At 37.2% G+C, this 10,247-nt stretch overlaps 1 protein-coding gene across 1 annotated transcript in view; it reads left to right on the top strand.

The window, feature by feature from the left end:
- Positions 1 to 1,588: 1,588 nt before the first annotated feature.
- The window catches only part of atp2b1b (ATPase plasma membrane Ca2+ transporting 1b), a 39,270-nt gene continuing 30,611 nt past the window's right edge, over positions 1,589 to 10,247 (top strand). Inside the window, exon 1 of the mRNA XM_063000708.1 lies at positions 1,589 to 1,636. The gene's annotated coding sequence lies outside the window, so the exon portion shown is untranslated. The remainder of the gene's footprint in view (positions 1,637 to 10,247) is intronic.

The raw sequence follows: 10,247 nt of genomic DNA, 5'->3' as shown, positions 1-10,247 counted from the left end.
AAATTATGCTAATCTGTTTTTATATTGGACTATCAATTTAATCACCCTTAAAATACTAACTACACAACCATTGTTAGGGTTTACCAATATCAGATATTTTTGATGGTCAATCTTAACTTGTTAATTCATTATTAGTAACGCTTCAATCTAGTCAGTGTGGCAGTAGGTCCAGCGCCACCTAAAACACTTTCAGCAAGGCAGAACTACACCCTGGACATCTTACACTTACACCTAAAGGCGATTTGGAATAGCTGTTTCATCTTCTCCTTAAGGATTATCCACATGGACTTGGGCGCAAAATGATCCATGTTGCTGTGCAGCAATCACTTTACCTGTTGTGTCATCGTGTTGCCACACTTTCTCTCTGATCATGGAGTCTTTCATTGGCTAAAGAAACACAACATTTTAGTACATTTCTAATTAGTTGTGATACAAAAGACAATTATTCAATGAAAAATTACTTGACTGCTTATTTATTCATTTTCAGTAAATAGGTACGTTGGGTACAAGGCAAAAATACACTCTGCAGTCCATTACAGAGCAACAGACATTAATACATTTTCTTACTCACCCATGCCTAGGAGCAATTTAGAGCAGAGAGTTCACCTTCTGCAGGTTTTATAAGGTGGGAGGACATACAGACAGGATGAAAATGCTCAATTTATCACAGACAGGAGCTCTGCAGTACCCATAATACCTGCTCATCCACCATGACACTCACTTGCCTATTAAAAAGACAATTTTCATTCATTCATTATACTGACTTTGCTTTATTCTATTCAGGGCTAAAGTTACATGGCAGACCCAAGGAAGACAGCAAAGTTTGTTACAGAGCTCTTCAGCATCCAGCCTACCAGCTGCATCACACGCTGGTGTTTGTTATCAACAACATTCACATGTTTTCCCAAATCACATACTTTAGAATACTAATACCACTAGTTGTATGTGGTTTGCGACACAGATATTGGCCAAAATAATGCTTTCTAGTAATAATTGTAGTTTTGTATTTGTATAAGTTTTGCATCTTCAGCCTGTGTATTTCCTCCAGATGTCTTGGTTTTGTCTAACTTCCAAAAAACATGCAAGTGGTTAAGGATAATCACCTTTACCGTTCCTCCTTGATGTAAGGATAAGTGAGTGTGTGAAGTCCTGCAATGGATTGGCACCTTGTCCAACATGTATTCCTGCCTTGCACTTAATGCTTCATGGTGGCACATGAACAGAAAAGCACAAACCTCAAACTGAAAGCAGAACATGCACATTATATCACTGACTTTATTCAGCTCAGCAATGTGTGAGACTAAGAACACTTGACTTTAATAATTAGAAGGGGTGTCCATATACTTTTAACCATGAAAGGGACATATACTTACATAAAAGTGTATGTAAAATTTAAACGTTTACTGTAAATTCTGCATCATTTGTGTTGTAACTGCTCTTGCTCTTGTTGGGATTAATTACCAGCAGCCTGAAGTGCCACCTGTACCTGTGCCCAGCCCGCCAGCCAATCAGAACCCGAGTTCTTTCTTCATGACGTAAGTGCTGGGGCACACAGCGGTGGGCGGGGCTTGTAGATTTAGAGTTGTGGAGCGACAGTTGCTGAAGTGCTGTGATGGAAGCGACTCTGCTGCTGAAAGTAAGTACAAATGGATTTATATTCCATAAAACGTTAGTACAGACACTGTTTCTTAATGTACGTGTATTAGAAAATTAGTGGTACTGTTTAGTAATGTTCTCGAGTGTAAAATTATCGTGCGCATCTTGTTTGTGAACAATAATTATCAATATTTTTAAATGAAACTCGCTCCCTGTGTTAGGCTGGAACCTTAAATCACACAGAATGATGAATGGGTTTGTCCCGTTTGTGTACCTGCTGAAGTCCAAGTGTAACAAAAATCTAAAAAAAATATTTATACACGAATTTTAGCAGGTATTTATGTGGTACTGCACCTGTTTTGTGTTACAATGACCTGCAGTGTGTGGAAAAAAACAAGTATCCTACCACTGTTATTTTATTTAATATACCTCTAGTCCATACATTCACTTCAGAATATCACACAATGGCTTTTGACTTTGTACTAATAAATATGAAAAATGTATTCATAACTATTAACAACTGTACAATGAAAACCACATTTGAGACATACACGGTAAGAGATAACTAGTTTTTCATGGAGTAGTGGTTTAGTTTTGATCTATTTTTCTTAAAATCCCCAAAGCTGCAGGGGTTCCTCTGATTTTTCATAAATTTTCAACTGAATTTAAGTCGAGTAAAGGTGATTGGCAAAGCAAGCACCTTTCCCTTCTATATGACCCCAACATAAAAAAAAACAACAACTTTAATTTTCTTTTAATATTTGGGATTTTGGTCTTATTGTACAAAAGTCTAAGTTTCATTGCCGAGCTGCTGCAAATCTTATTCTGATTAAATTTAATAACATTCTCTTTTAATGTGTGCAGGTACATTGCTCTATTCATATTTCCTTTTGATGGTCTGTAATTCCACAGTACAATTTTTTTCGTCCTGAATTTATCTTCTTGATCTTCCGATTTAGTCGTTTCCAATTCCCACTTGTGAATCTGCTGCTGCTTGCACAACCCCCAGTCTGATGAAAGACAACCGGATTGCCACACACCCCAATCTGAAGCCTTGTCCTGTCACCTGCCAGTGTTTGGTTCCCTGTACAGAGCCATATCATGTATGGAGCCTCACACAGGTGAGTGTGTCCAACCAGTCCAGAAGATTACATATTGCATCAGTAAGAGCCTTGTCTGACCTTTAATCCCTCAAACGTTGTGTGGACTTTTAGCCAGGTCAGTGGCTCTGCTGAGATTTGAACTCACGAGTTTGCGGCAGTTCTTGCAAATTAGACCGTTTTTTTACCAAAAAGAACAGAACAAAAAACATGTTAACCTATAAATACATTTTTGTACAAAGAAGGATCAACCAGTCAGTGAAATTTCAACACTGCTAAGACATACATGTTCTTTACAAGTGTATGTAAACATTACTTTTTTAACTGTGGTATTGTTGATGTTGATTCTTAACTTAGGGTGATCATAATATGCTACTTTGTGTGCAGCAGCATTTCTGCTTCATATGAGCTTTGATGGGTTCCTGGTTGCATTGAATATTAAAGCAAATGTAACTTAAGTGTTACTGCATAATGTAATATAATCTTAAGTGTTTTATTCATTTAATATGGGCTGCTGGGTGGGTAGCACTGTCGCCTCACAGCAAGAAGGTCTTGGTTTTGATTCCCAAGCGGGGCAGTCTGGGTCCTTTGAGTTTGCATGTTCTCCCCGTGTCTGCGTGGGTTTCCTCCTGTTATGAATGTGTTCGATATAACCTTGTGAACTGAAGAACCTTGTGTAAGGAGTTACTACCGTTCCTGTCATGAATGTAACCAAAGTGTAAAACATGACGTTAAAATCCCAATAAACAAACGAATTATTCATTTATTATAAAAACTAATCACCGGGCTTGGTAGTATATGTATGTCTTTAATATCTAAATCCATTTTACTTTTCTTTCAACACTTTCAGCAGTCATGCTAGTAGATTTTTATGTTATTGTTAATTGCAGTGGGTTTCGTAATTAGGCGCTCCGTGGGTGATTAAAGCACAAGCATTTGTTGCTTAGTGAGTAGTGAGTGTGGTACAACGATTATAATTGTTTTTTGTTTTAAAAGCTTTATTCTAAGAAATCACGTTGGTGGATCTAGTTTGTAATGTGCAGTTAAAGACTGTATAATTATCCATATCCACAGTGTTTTAATTCTTCTCTAGCTCTACATCATTATCAGTTTCTGACTACGAATCACTGTTGCCTAGATATTTTTGGTTGGTGAACTATTTTCAACCCAGCAGTGCCACTGAGGTGCTTATTGCTGTGACGAATACTCTCGTACCAGCATCACACATCCACTGTCCACCATTTCAGTCTTTCTGCTGTGATGAGAAAGCTCGAACAACCAAATAATATTTACTTTTGGCAGTATTTTTAGATAATGATGTATCTGAGAGGGAATTAAATGTACCATTGCTAAATTAACAGCTGCAGTTTACGAACATTCAGTGAGTAGACCACTTTAAAATGCTCCTAAGTGTGATTAGTGAGCGTGTAATGTGATGTGATAAATGGATTTCTGTCCTGTGCCCGGGTGCTTAAGGACAGGTTACAGACTGACTCTGATGAGGATTAAGGTAAATAAATAAATACAAATTATTTAGTATTAGTAAATGTCCCAATACAAAATATAACTGAACATATTAAAAGTACTGTAGATATAGCTATAGCTTAATAATACAAAAAAAATCAGATGAATAGAAGAGGCAGTGTCTTAGGTTTTGATTATAAAAAAAATATTATTTTAGACTCTCAAGGAAGGACAACAGACACTGAGCTGTTCAGATGTAGAAATTCTAGGGCAGTAAAACTGTGGTCTTGCATTGCATGCTTAGTCGTTACACTATGCAATAGGCCCAATAGGCAATTACAGCCAAAATTGCTCATCCTAAAAGATTGTTTTGGTTGTAAGGATCATTGGTCTTGTGACATGCTCTCCATCAGCCAGTTTAGAGCTGTTGTGAACCAAGAAAGCCCACGAAGAAGCAAGGTCCACTAAAAGAAGCACGGGAGAATAATGCAAAATGAATGTATGAAACACTGTGACACTCCTCCCTCCATCATGTTACATTAAACCAGCACACGTGTGCTGTACATTTTCTGCTTTTGACATTTTAAAGGTTTGCTCAAAGCAAGTAAACTTTGGAACGCAGAAATGACATCATTAATGATGTCATGAAAGCCTTGCAGCTGTTTTTAGCTCATATGTAGAGGATTGCATACATGGTCCCCTTGTTGTACTAAAAAAGAACACCACATGACAAAAGAAGCTCGACTATTTGGTTGATTGTTAAATAACAGCCTGCATAAGCTATAAAGGTCTCTCAGAATTAGCACTTTCAGATGTGAGATTTCAAAGCACAGCAAGGCAGCAAAGGGTGTTTTCACACTGATCTCTAGTCCTAAAAATAAGCATATGGGGTTTGACTCAAGTGTTGCAGACAGCAGTGTGAAAATACACTCTTGAGACCAGGAATGCACAGACTGGTTAAATATACACTGATCAGCCATAACTTTAAAACCACCTCCTTTACACCTCTACACTCACTGTCCATTTTATTAGCTCCACTTACCATATAGAAGCATTTTGTAGTTCTACAATTACTGACTGTAGTCCATCTGTTTCTCTACATACTGTTCTAGCCTGCTTTCACTCTGTTCTTCAATGGTCAGTACTCTCCCAGGACCAAAGCGGGTATTATTTAGATTGGTGGATGATTCTCAGCACTGCAGTGACACTGACATGGTGGTGGTGTGTTAGTGTGTGTTTTGCTGGTGTGAGTGGATCAGGCACAGCAGCGCTGCTGGAGTTTTTAAATACCGTGTCCACTCACTGTCCACTCTATTAGACACTCCTACTTAGTTGGTCCACCTTGTAGATGTAAAGTCAGAGACGATTGCTCATCTATTGCATGCTATAAGCATGTAGCTTTGACTAAACTTGAGTGGATAGTCAAGTAAAACAGCACTACCCAGAGTTGATAAATTAGGGAAATGCAGCGGGCTGGGCTAGAATATCTGTGCTTTCTACTGAATTCCATGACTTAGTATTAAATTAAGGGTGGGCTACTGATGTACCCTATTGCATGTTCAGTAACTCCCATGGAATCAAAATACAAACTCTGTTTTCAGAACATTTTTCTGTCTTTAAAATCCCTTAAACTTCTTTCTTTTTAGTTGACAAAAGTAAATTAAAAATAAATTGTGTAATTGTGTAAATTGTGATTAAGGCTAGTGACCGAATCATTTTTTATTTGTGCCTAATTTTGGTGTTAGCTCTTAATTCGTTATAAGTTATTCCTTGAGTATGTTATAAACATTTGCAAAGCCTCCCGCTTATTTATGCATATAACTTTATCCTATATGCATATATACAGGAACTATATATGGGAACTAGCTTTATTTTATGCTTAAATAGCGATCAGGGCCAATCCAAGTTTCTGTTAAACAAGGAATGTAAAATATCAGATCATCAGATCATGGGTTTTGGTAGCATACTGACTCAGATTTTATTTAATAAAAATTTATTCATTAAAACAGACTCTTTAAAGTCTGTTATAATGTGTTTGGGCAACTGACATTCTCCCAATAGAGTGAATTTTGGGTAGTAACTCTTAGCATACGGATAGCATGTGGTGGCCCCTAGCTCTGGATTGTCAACAGAAAACAAGACCTGCTTTAAGACTAGTATGGATACCCCCTCCAAAGTAGCCTAATTACCTACAAATCCTCTTCTGAGGAACAATTTAGACGTTCAGCAGTTTAACAGCCATTTTGTGCAATGTTTTATTAACAGTACTCTCTGACAGCCAAAGGTGAGATCCTTCGGTTACTTAGCACCCCTAGGTTATCTGTACTTTTTGGCGCCTAGGCTTTTCATGTCATATTGATTGGTGAGAGTCTGTCAAGTACCATCACAGACTGGCAAATCTTACAGATTTTCTTTTCTTTTTTCTTTTCTTTTTTTTTTGGTTACATCTGGGATTTGGCTTGGCCACTCGGATACATTTAGCAGTTTTCCCCAAAGCCACTTCAGTGTAGGTTTGGCAGTTGAGACCTGAACTGTTGTCCCTTTCTGAGTTTGTGTTTGCTCTGGAGGAGTTTTGTATGTTACTGTATTTGGCTGCCTTCATCAGACCTACCACCATTTTCTTACCAGTCTCCCTGTTCCTGCCGCTGAGAAGCACCATCATAGCTTGATGCTGCCACCACTATGTTTCACTGTGGGGATGATATTTGCTTTTTTTAGACATAGTGCCAGACATGGTGCCAAATAAGTTCTTTTTTTTTAATCAGACCAGATAATCATCTTCCTCATCTTGCTAAAGTTTTTGCTGTCACATGCTGTTTAGCAAACTCCACGCTGGCTGTCATATGCTCTTACTCAACAGTGGCTTATGTCTTGCCAAAAAAAAAAACCCTGATTTATTCTTCTTATTATTAAGTTCTTCAGAGATGTTTCTCTGTCCAACGGGTTCTCCCCTCTCTGCAAAGATAACTGCATATGTGTCTGGGTGCGTGTGATGGTCTGCTGCCACTTCTTAGTCAGGGTATGAGTCTACAGAGATGTACAACTGGGGGAATGGATATGACTGGAATTGTGGAGAATTGAGAACATGAGAAATAGGAGATTTACTTGTATCCAAGTATAATTTAACATTTATTATTATTATTATTCTATGCTGTATGTTAATAATGTCATGATAATATACTGTTACAAGTTGCTATTTTTTGTCTACTTCCCGTACTATTACGCCTGTTTTAAATAGCAAGGATATATTCTCCTGATTGCCCTATTGTATTGCTAACAATTACATAATGTTCACAATTGGTACCTTCATGCCGTGCAAGAACTGATTGCGCATGGAGTGGAAACTGTGCTGTGAGCTGTTGCCTGGCTACTTCACTGTAACTCATCCATGAATGAAAGAAATCACAAGGGTAGATTGTCTTGTATTGAGCATAAAATACTGTAAATATAACGTACTGTTTCACTCAGCAGCTCAACCGCTATATCAACTGTTGTGCAACTCACCATATCCACAACCTAATGAGATTAAGCAAGAGGCTTTCGTGTGGTAATTATTAAGCAAGCCTCTTTCTTTGATGAGCACTGCTCCGGGCCGAGATGCCGTGCTTAAGGTTACATTATTGACCGTTAAACAAAGGACTTGTCTAGTCTTAGAGTTGCATGAAGTGTTGTTAGAGAGCTTTGGAGTTAAACGCTTGTCTTTGAAGCTGGTGGGAGCTGCGCTTCCTGACTGATTGGCTTAGCTGCCATCTTTTCTGGTCGCCTTGTTTCTGCAGCAGTGAACATGAAGTGGGTATGTGAGTATCTAATCTGTACATAGGTAAAAATCTGAATCTTCACTGAACAATCTGGTGTTTTTTGACTTTTCAGATGCACATTTTGGTTGGCTGTCTGCCAGCAGGTGTCTGAATTAGGTTCATTTAAAACTTCATGATTGATTTGATTTGATTTGTTTGTTTTAATCACAGATATAAAAAAGCTGAATGTTCATGTTATGTTTAATGTCAAAAGGTTACATACATTAGTAACAGACATCTACAGTAGGGAAAACCAGAATTAGGCCACTTGTGTTTATTTAATAGATGTCCAGTGCATATATCCAAATTCTGATTTAAAATATTAAGTAAAACTATTGATTTGTAAGCAAACATTCTTAAAACAACATACATATTCATATTATTAAAATATATAGTTATTAATGTTGCAAAGAAAACATGTCTTTTGTACATTGTTGCTATTGTTTGGGAAAATTACCAGCAGTTATGGTAAAGGTACAGGAGTAAAGTTTTCAAAGAGAATATAATTAAACCGCATTGCCATAAAATTTTATTTACCACCTTTCTGATTTTTTTTTTTTTCGTATTTGTCACAATCTTTAAAAAACAATTTAAGCAAAGTGTTTTATAAAGCAAAGACAAGTATTTTATTAAAAGTGTAAAGTTACTGAACACCACCTTGTGTAAAAATGACTTTAATTAAACTAATCTAATTAAACTAATCATTATTTTGGGGGCACCACGGTGGCTCCACCAAAGTAGCACTGTCACCTCACAGAAAGAAGGTCCTGTGTTTAATTCCCAGGTTTGCATGTTCTTCCCGTGTCTGTGGTTTTTTTTTTCCGAAAGCTCCCACACTTTCCTCCCACAGTCCAAAAACATGTAAGTGAGGTGAATTGGAGATACACAATTGTCCGTGACGGTGTTTGACACTTAACTGATAAATCATGTGTAACCTGTAACTACCTGTTCTGTCATGAATAGAACCAAAGTGTAGAACATGACTTTCAAATAATAAAAAACTAACCAACATGTAATTATTTAAACAAATTGAACTAATTGGGTTCAATCACTCTAGAGCCACTCAGTCTTGATTAGTGCAGTCCTGTTAAATCTAAACAGCACTTAAAAACCCTTTTAGCATGATGAAGAAGAAAAAAAAATGGTGAAGGCTGAATCTGCTTTTATACAGAGAAACATTAAAAGCATGTCTGACATTTGCCAAAAATAAAGACAGAACACATTTGTTTTTCAAGCCTTTTTAGGATATGACGTGTATTAATTAATCAAAAGTGAAACTTTACTGGTACTATATGTAAATACGGTGGTGATAGTGTGGTGATGCCTTGCTTCTTCTTTCTTCAACCTACTGAATAAATAAAGGTTTATTCATAAAGTAGTCTATTAGAGGAAGCTTGAAGTAAAGACACTTTGACAAAAGAAATGGGTTTAAACGGAACCACGGTGCTTGAGTTATATTTGCAAATTTCTGTGTGTCTTCTTAGTTTTCTTCCAATTTAGTTTTATCCAATTTCCCAGTTGTATTTTGCCTCTACTGCTGCAGACCTCCACTTCTGACCAAAGAGGGCCAAAACTAACACACGCCCCCACTGATATAAATGCAGAAGCCAATCACTTTCTTCACCTGCACAAGGCGGGTTCATATAGGGACCCATATCACGCATGTGGAGTTGCTGTCTTTGTGCAGGCGCCATTAATCAGCCAGCAGAGACTGTAATTGCAGCAGTTGATAGAAATCCCTTAGTTCCTCCCTTCCCTGGACAAGCCAATTATTGTCCATATATAGGCGCATGTCTGGAAGATACGAACCCGCTAGTTTGAAATGGCATCACACTAAAGTTAATTTCTGGTGTTTGCAGTTGTATTACTCGTATAGATTTTTTTTAATGTAACTAAATTATTGAAACACATACTACTTTATCCAAAACCTTCACAAACATAAGTTGCATCTAATGAGCTTTTTGTTGATTTTTCTTAAGTGTATTATGTATTTTCCAAGAATATTCTAGATAAAATTTACACACTAGCTTTGATTATTAATTTGCTGGTGTATAAACTCATGTAATGTAATTTTGTAAGTAGTAGTGATTGACTATAGCTAATAATTTCTTAGTGAATATATAAAAAGCCAAATTTTCCTGCACCAGCTGTCTCCTGCCAAGTTCAAGAGAAAAAAAACGATCACCTTGTGCTGTGAGGACATGATAACATTTGTCCCTTTGGTCAGATGTAGATTAGGAACCATGAAAAAAGTCTTGCATGCTGCTGAAACAAGGATGACAATGTCTAC

The sequence above is a fragment of the Trichomycterus rosablanca genome, chromosome 8 (genome assembly GCF_030014385.1).
Source record: "Trichomycterus rosablanca isolate fTriRos1 chromosome 8, fTriRos1.hap1, whole genome shotgun sequence".
Classification (NCBI taxonomy): Eukaryota; Metazoa; Chordata; class Actinopteri; order Siluriformes; family Trichomycteridae; genus Trichomycterus; species Trichomycterus rosablanca.
The sequence above is the reverse complement of the archived record's forward strand: the minus strand, read 5'-3'. Positions and strand labels throughout refer to the sequence as shown.